Here is an 8,459-nt window from a genome sequence, read left to right as displayed (position 1 = left end):
ATGAATGCCAGGCAGGGCCAGGAGGATGAGAGAGAGACCTGGGAGTGTAGACAGGATGCCTTCTCTATCCCCCATGGCTGCCAAGCTACAGGGAACAAAGCATGTCAGGACCTGCCGTTGGGGTGATCTGTGAAGCAGGGGTAGCTCCTGGGAGGCCCAGACACCAGGGAGGGATGGATGGCTCAGAATAATTATCAAGGAAGGCTGGAGTGGGTGTGCAGCAGACCCACCCTTCCCTCTAGAGGGGTCTTTGGTATCTCTTATCTCCAGATAAGCTTCAAGCCAAGAGCTGTGGAGGGAGTGTGGGTCATCAGAAATGGGGACATTTATTGGCAGAATTCCAACTGTATTCCCTTCCTGCACTGGATCCCAACCACTGGCTCTGGTTGGCCCTGAGTTCCAGGATCTGCAGGAGGCAGGGAGCATATGTGGTCCTTGGAGAGAAGAGGTTAAAACAAGAAGGGTAGAAAAGGCAGGATGAATGGACAGATTAGGAGACAGCAGGAGAGGACCTGGAAGGGCAGAAAGTAGAGGCAAGTGCACAACACCAAACACTCTGAAACACCACCAAAAACAAGGCTGTCCAGTGCTGGCAGGGCTCTCAGGGCCACCTGTCAAGGCTCTTTTCCCTCATCTCAGTTTCTTTTTACAGCATCATTCTACTTCCTCTGGACCTGTGTGTCCACTCACACAGTATACACACTTCCCTATATAGGGGACTTGATCAACAGGAGCCAGGCCTAGGCCCCACCCACCTCATCTACCTGGCTTGCCAGCAGTAATGACAGTGACTGCGACAATTATGTTAGTGTGATAAAGGTCATGGTTATGATGGTGGTTGCGATGAAGGCAGGATGATGGTTGTGATGGTGGTAAAGTTGAAAGAACTAATGAAGATGATGAAGGTGATCGTGTTGATGGTAGAGGTAATGGTGTTGGTGAAGATGATGGAGGTGCTGGTGATGATGAAGGTGAAGATGAAGGTACTGATGGAGATAGTGAAGGTGATGGTGGTGGTGGCAAAGATGATGGAGGTGGTACTGATAGTGATAACAGTGATAAGATGATGGTTCTGATGAGAGTGGTGAAGATGAAGATAGTGATGATATTGATGATGGTGGTGCACCTGCAACCAACTTTGGGCCCCCAGCACGCAGCCACCAGTGACCCTCATTGGCGGCTGGATGCCTGGGGTCCCTGGCATGGATCTCTCCCAAGCTCTTAGCCTCTGACTCTGAGTCATGGGAAGACAGTGGAATGTAACCATCCTGTTTGCTGTGTGAGTAGGCATTAATCACACCCCCTTGCACAGAGCTTAATCAGCTTCTCCTAAGCAATCGCTTTCTCTCAGGGCGGATGAGTGAGTTTGCTGAGCCACTGAGTAGACAGCAGTCAAAGCCCACCTGCTGCTGCTGAAGGGCAGCTTCAGAAACAGCATGTTTGGTTTCTTTCTTTCTTTTTCTCTTTCTTTTTTTTGCATCTGTTGATTGTGAAATAAAAAGATCCATTGGCTGCCAAAACACCCCCCCCCACCCACCCACACTACCTTGGAGCAGTGCAGGAGTCTGGGAAAGAAGCCCTGGGTCAGGCCAGCAAGTCCACCACCAACTGACCTGCAGGCCTCTGCCTGCCAGAACAGGGCTGCTATTTGCCTCTGCATTTAAGGAGTAGGGCGGAAAATCACAGTGACACTGCGGATGGGAAATCATTGCCAGATATAACCGCAGCATAGTGCATACCCATGGCTACACGTGGAAGGAACCGTCACACAATCCCCTCCTCACAGGCGTGCGGCGGCATCAGCCAGAAGCCCTCTCTTTGACACACCTGCTGTGCCCCATCCCCAGCTATGAAGGTCTGAGACTATGTTCTAACGTCAGCGTTTCCCATTCTGATTGCACACGTGCTTCAGTTTCAGCCATTGCAATTACAGTAATTAAACCAAAAAGCTCAACTCTGGGAAGAGGCAAGGTATTTCCAATTTTGGCATCGATAACATAATTAACATCTGCCCAACATTCTAGACACTGAGCTGGTGAGTAAAACAATTTTCACTCCCTGTAAACACTAATCCAACCACAAAGCCCCAGAGAGGGCAATGCATTATCTTGTGAGAGATCAGCTGTGCAGCGGGCAGTGGCTGTGTAGCTTGATAGGGTTATTTTCTTCCATAGTTTTAAAACTCTCAGAACCAAATGCAGCCCAGCAATCAGGCTAAATGATTAGTCTGCTTTAGAGCCAATCTGATTGAAGCTAGACTTGAGCACATTAAACATTTCAGAGGAAAACATACAATATGCGAGGGGGACGCTGCCAAGCCAAGAAGAGGCCTGTTGTTTGTGGGAATGCTGCCAGTTAGCAGGAGCTCTTGGGAACAGCGTGTGAGACGGAATACTTACAACCAGTCAGTCACCAGGCAACACCACACCTCACCTTCTGCAGAACCCAAACCACGTGTGATGAAATGACAGGCAAGAGAAGACACGTCAGGGACAGTGTGGACGGGGCTTAATGCAGCAGGTACTGTTTCATATTCACTGCAGAGGCTGGGAGTGTGTGGACTGGGTCCAAACTGCAGGCACAGGAGGAGGCAAGGAAGACAATGACTCTGAATCGGGAGTCCCTTCCTGGGCGCCACCCCAAGCACACCACTTTGAGTCCAGGACAGAGTGGAGAAGTGGGCTCCCTGCCTCATCCCTCTGAACACCGTATCTGCAGCAGGGACATCTGAAGTACCTACCTGGACCTCTCCCACTAGGGTTTCCATTCCTAGTGACCACCTTTAGCAGCTAATCCGGTGGCGTGGGCTGGATGCCTCCAAGTCTAGATATGAGAGAGCAGGCCCAAGTGAGGCCTTGGAGCTAAGGTAGAGCTTAGCCCTGCCCTTGCCTTGACAGAGCTAGTTGGCACCCACAACCAGTTACTGTAAGTCACCATCATGGCTCCTACGTGAAAATGATCCAAATCTGACCCACAGGACCCAGTGACCATCTACAGCCTGTGTCCACATAGACACCTGTGTACCAGTGTTCTGGCAACTTTAGTCACAATGGTGCAAGAGCTAGCAACGAATGAGCTGTTGGGTCAGCAAAACGAGATATTGTGGAGGTGGCTTTCCCAGCTTGTGCATGCCTCAGGATTCAGTTTCTAACACTTCAGAAAAACACCAACCCAGACAACAAAAATTTGGTTGCAAAATGTGGCCCACCCACATGACGGGACATTATTCGGCCCTAGGAAGGATGGAGCTTGGATGAATGCACAGTGCTAAGATGAGCCTTAGTAACACACGCAGTGAAAGCAGCTCCATATCATGTGCAGTGTGGACACAGGGTATGAGCATCCAGGATAGACGGACTCTTGGGGCAGAAGTCAGAATAGTGGTCATTAGGGTGTGGGGGTGACACGGTTAAAAAGGTTTTCCTTCAGGGGACTTGGTGATGATCTCAGATGGGTTTTTTGTGTATGTGGGTGTGTCTATCTGTCTGTCTGCAAACATACTAAAAACCCATTCATTGCACCAAGCATTCAACAAGCCCCTCAAATGAAAGGTCAGGATGGGCCTCTGTTGTGAGTGGCTAGCAGGAAAGGTTCATACCTGATAAGTCCATCTGGGCTGATGTCCTCAGAATAGTGGTCATTAGGGTGTGGGGGTGACACGGTTAAAAAGGTGTAGGTTTTCCTTCAGGGGACTTGGTGATGATCTCAGATGGGTTTTTTGTGTATGTGGGTGTGTCTATCTGTCTGTCCGCAAACATACTAAAAACCCATTCATTGCACCAAGCATTCAACAAGCCCCTCAAATGAAAGGTCAGGATGGGCCTCTGTTGTGAGTGGCTAGCAGGAAAGGTTCATACCTGATAAGTCCATCTGGGCTGATGTCCTCATTGCCTGTGCCACTTGTCACGTTCTGGCCTTCCTATTCTGTGCCAGACTGGAGAGGGTGGACATGCATTCTGTGGCTTCCCAGGGATCATCCAGGGACCTTTCTTGGTGAGCTGTATGACTTCTATAGTAGACCTGTCCCAGAGTAGGCCCTGCTGTGTGTGTGCATCCTGCTATGGGTGCATCTTCTAAACCCTCTCCTGCACAAGGATGTCCCCCTTCTGCAAAGTTGTCTGAGGGCTTGGGGAGCCATTCCTGTGCTCCAGAAACCCTGGATATCCCTGGACCCTCTGACCAGTCTCTCCTCTTTCTTACTCCCTGTGACTGTCCCATCACCACCATCACATGGGGCCTTGCTGTCATGTCTTCCTTACAGTCCAATCATCACAAGACCCTTGTTCTAAGGGTAGCTACCTCTCTGTCCTAGTTAGTGTCCATCCTCAGGCCTACAGTCCCAAATTCTAATTCCCACCTATGCCCTATAGGTCCCATGCTGCGACTGCTCCTTTCTGCTCTCTTCAGACTGCTACTCCAGCTCCCAGCCCCCACTCCATGGTCCCCTCTAGCTGTGGACAGTGATTCTGTTCTACTATGGACTTTATTGGACCCCACTCCCAGGCTCCATCTCTCGGTTGGCCAGGAAGGTCAGCAATCCCACTCTTGCTGCCACCTCCTAGAATCACAAGGAGGGAAGCCCTCACTGTGCCCTACAGTGGTCAGGGCCTGCTTGCCCTAGGGAGGGTTTCTGTAGATCCCAGTGCAAAACCTAAGGCAGTGTCAGGCAGGGCAGGAGCTAAAAATAAACCAGCTGGGGCAGAGGCTGGTTGGCGCCTCCAGAGGGGGCGGGCAGGAAGGGAGCCTGGGCTGGTGACAGCAGTAGCCATAGTCCTAGGAGGAGCAGGAGGGGCCACTGACTCTTCCTTGAATCCACAGGGGCTGTGGGAGGAGGAACTCAGTCCTGGATCAGACCTGTGGGCAGCTCCCCCTCAAGCCACAGCCCCTCCTTCTGGCTGGGCATTGGTCAGCTTTGGAAGCTGCTTTGGGTTTCTGGGGCACAAAACAGCTTAACCCTTCTGAACAGATGATAGCCACTCCCAGCCAGGGACAGGCCCAACCTAGCCATGCAGACAGCCCACCCCCACCTTTGTGTGTGTGTCCCCTGCTGTGTGTGCCTCCCCTCTTCCTGGCTCACTCCTTGGCAGACAGGGACGAGGAGGGGAGGCTCCCATGAGGGGAGGCTCATCCATCGAGGCCATCTCTCCTGCAGTGTCCAGAGGGACAAGATGCCACCAAACACCAGGCAACTGTGAGCCGCTCAGGAGCCTGGCAGGCAGAGGGAATCCCAGGACATGGGGAGACATGGAGAACATGGAAGGGAGAGAGCCAGGCGGAGCTTCTTGGTGGCAGGAGGCCAAGTCTGAAAAGCAAACAGCTGTGAATGCCAGGAGACTCTCTGGGAGCAGAGCACATATGGGAGGAGCTCATATACTTTTATCTCCTTTTACTATTTTTCTACCACCAACAGTGGTCACTTCAGAGCAAGAGAAAAAGAGGCCCTCCAGAGACCACACAGGGCTGCGGCACCACCAGACAGCATTTGGAAGTCGCCAGGCTCGGGGCCTGCTACTCAGTGGACAGAGACTGGGAGCTAGCTTGGGGACCTGAGCCTTTGTTTTCACAGTTGAGTACAGGGCTTCAGGCTTCACGTTGGATTCATGGTGTAACCGTGTGTCTAGCCCAGCAGTGATGACTCTGCCCTTGTCTCTTCCCACTTTCTACTTGGCCATGAGAGAGCTAGGCTTCGAGAGGTGTGTGTGCGCGCACAGGAGTAGCTGAGGCGGCCCCAGAAGTGCAGGGCCAGATCAGGCCTATCCTGGGGCCAGAAGGTCTGTTGTCCAGTCCTCTGTCCACACTCACCGTGCCCCACATTGCCATAGTTGCAGCACCCAAGGCCTTCAGGGCCATCGGAGCAGGCAGGCAACCCTGGCTGCAACATGGAGGTGCAGGGGGAGTAGGAGCTTGGTAGGGGTGGGTACGAGGAGCAGCTCAGGCACAGTGGAGGTTGGGGAAGCAAGTGACAGAATGGAGTCCCTGTGCATGGTCAGCCCTGATGAAAAGAGGGGATCACAAGTCTTGATGACTTAAAGTTAACTGTACTTCTCATTAGACCGTAAGCCTCATCTATGCCACACCATGCCCCAGGGCAGCTGCTGTCTCCAGGTCGTGTGGTAGGTGACAGGTAGCACAAGCTAGCTTAGGACTCCAGGACTCTAGGACTGTCTTGACCTCCCTTCCTGAAAGCTTTGGTGCCTTGGGCCTCTGAGGGGGCACTAACTCAGAGATGCCAACTTAGGACGTAGAACTGAGCAGACAGGGTTCTAAGGACTAGGCAGCCAAAGGGACTGGCATGGCCATCAGTGTACACACTCAGTACCTTCTTGACCTCTTGAGGAAGTGCTCCCAAGGGACATGACAGGGTCTTTCATGTCCTCAAGTCTGGTTAGTGTCAGGCATGCAAGAATTTCTTGGGTTTTAGGACTCCCCAGTGCTCTGGGGTGTAGCGTATAGATATCCAGAAAGGTAGTGTTTCCTACCAGTGCTGGTTAGTTTCATGTCAACTTGACACAACCTAAAGTTTATTGGAGAGGAGGGAGTCTCAGTTGAGAAAAATCCCTCCATAAGAGTGGGTGTTAGGGGCTGGAGAGATCTGTCTGCTCTTTCAGAGGTCCTGAGTTCAATTCCCAGCAACCACATGGTGGCTCACAACTCTCTATACTGGGGTCTGATGCCCTCTTCTGACGTGCAGGTGTACATGCAGATAGAACACTCATATACATAAAATAAATCTTAAGAAAAAAAAAAAGATTGGGCTTTAGGCAAGCCTATAGAACATCTTATTAGTGATTGATGTGAGAGTTACATCGTGGTAGTGCCATCCCTGGGCTTGTGGTCCTGGGTACAATAAGGAACAGGCTGAATGAAATCCGTCTGCTCAGAGCTCAGGGAAGTGTAAGCACAGGGCCTTCATGGTCTTGCGACAAGTTTTCTGTGTTCATATTATGGCTCCCAATTTAATGTTTTTATAGGATTCCTGAGTCTGCAAAGGAGGTCTCTGATTCTTATGCTGTCTCTTGGGCTCTTTTCCTTCTTCTTGGTTTGTCTTGTCCAAATTTGATGTCATAGTTTTTATTTTATTTTGTTATGGTTTTAAAGAAAGAAAGAAAGAAAGAATGAATGAATCCTAGCCACTAGGGTAAAGGCTAACAACTGAACTGCTGGGAGAGGGAAAATCATCTTTTTTTTTTTTTTTTCCAATGGACACTAGGTATATATCAACCAGTCCAGGGCAGGCCTCATGTTGAGTAATTGTCCAACAATGGTTGTAACCAGCCTTTTTGTGCTTTTATTTGGTTACAGTTTCATTGGGGGGGGGTGTTGTTTTGTTTTATTGGTTTTGAGGTGTTTGTTCTATTGAATTTTAGTGTTTTTTGAGAAAGAACTTAAAGTTGGGTGGGTAGGGAGGGGGAGAGTATCTGGAAGAACTTGGAGGGAGAATGTGATAAAAATGTATTTAAAATTAAAAATGGTTTAAGTAGTAAAAATATAATAAAAAATCAAAGAGGAAGAAAGGCAGGCAGGCGTTGGGAGGAGGGGGGAGGCTGGGCAAGCCACTAAGTGGCTCCCCTTCACGGTCAGCTGCTGCCTCCAAGCTCCTGCCCTGCTCTTCTCCAATGATGGACTATGATGTGACAGTGTAAACCAAATAAAACATCTCCTCCCCAACTTGCTTTTGGTCCTGGTACTTCATCATAGCCTTAGTAACCCTAACCAGGACACCTCCTTTCCTGGTCAGGCAAAGGCTCCTTGACAACCTCACAGGGCAAAGTATTCTGAAGACACCTCCACACCCAGATAACACTTTTTGTCATTGCAGTCTCTCAGTTCCCTAGGATAACATGCCCAAGGCTGACTGATCTGAGACCCACCAGGCAGAGCACCTTGCTTGCAGAACCCTCCGCGCATGTGGGTGGATAACACGTGAGTTCTGAGAGTTGTGCTCACACTGATCTGATATAGAACTCATGTCTTCACAGACACAGCAGTCCATGCTACTGTCACTGGCCTAAAGTCGGAGCTCTGGCCTAGTGAAGGTCGTGTGTGGCTAAGAGCTGCCCCGTGGAAGGTGCCTCTGGGCCTAAGCTCCCCTAGCACAGGGAACTCTTCTACACCATGGAGGAGACTGGTCTTCCCCTCCTCAGCCTCTACTGGCCTCAGCCAGTACCTGTGGCTCAGGAATGTGGTGCTATAGACAGTTATGGGCAGAGGGGATGATCAGGCCCTGTGAGTTGCTGCTGGGGTCGCCAGGGCACAGCGCTCTCACACATCATGCTGCCCTGTTTCTTCAATCTTGATTGGAGCCTGGGACAAGTGCCAGTGGCCTTTCCTGGTCTGATATTTTTTTGAGACAGGGTTTCACTACGTAGCCCCGGCTGGCCTTTACCTCACTGTTAGATCCTTCTGCTGCTGTCTATTACATCCGGGCCTGACCCAATGCCCTTGAAGACGCATAATGC

The sequence above is a fragment of the Meriones unguiculatus genome, chromosome 1, assembly GCF_030254825.1.
Source record: "Meriones unguiculatus strain TT.TT164.6M chromosome 1, Bangor_MerUng_6.1, whole genome shotgun sequence".
Taxonomy (NCBI): Eukaryota; Metazoa; Chordata; class Mammalia; order Rodentia; family Muridae; genus Meriones; species Meriones unguiculatus.
The sequence above is the reverse complement of the archived record's forward strand: the minus strand, read 5'-3'. Positions refer to the sequence as shown.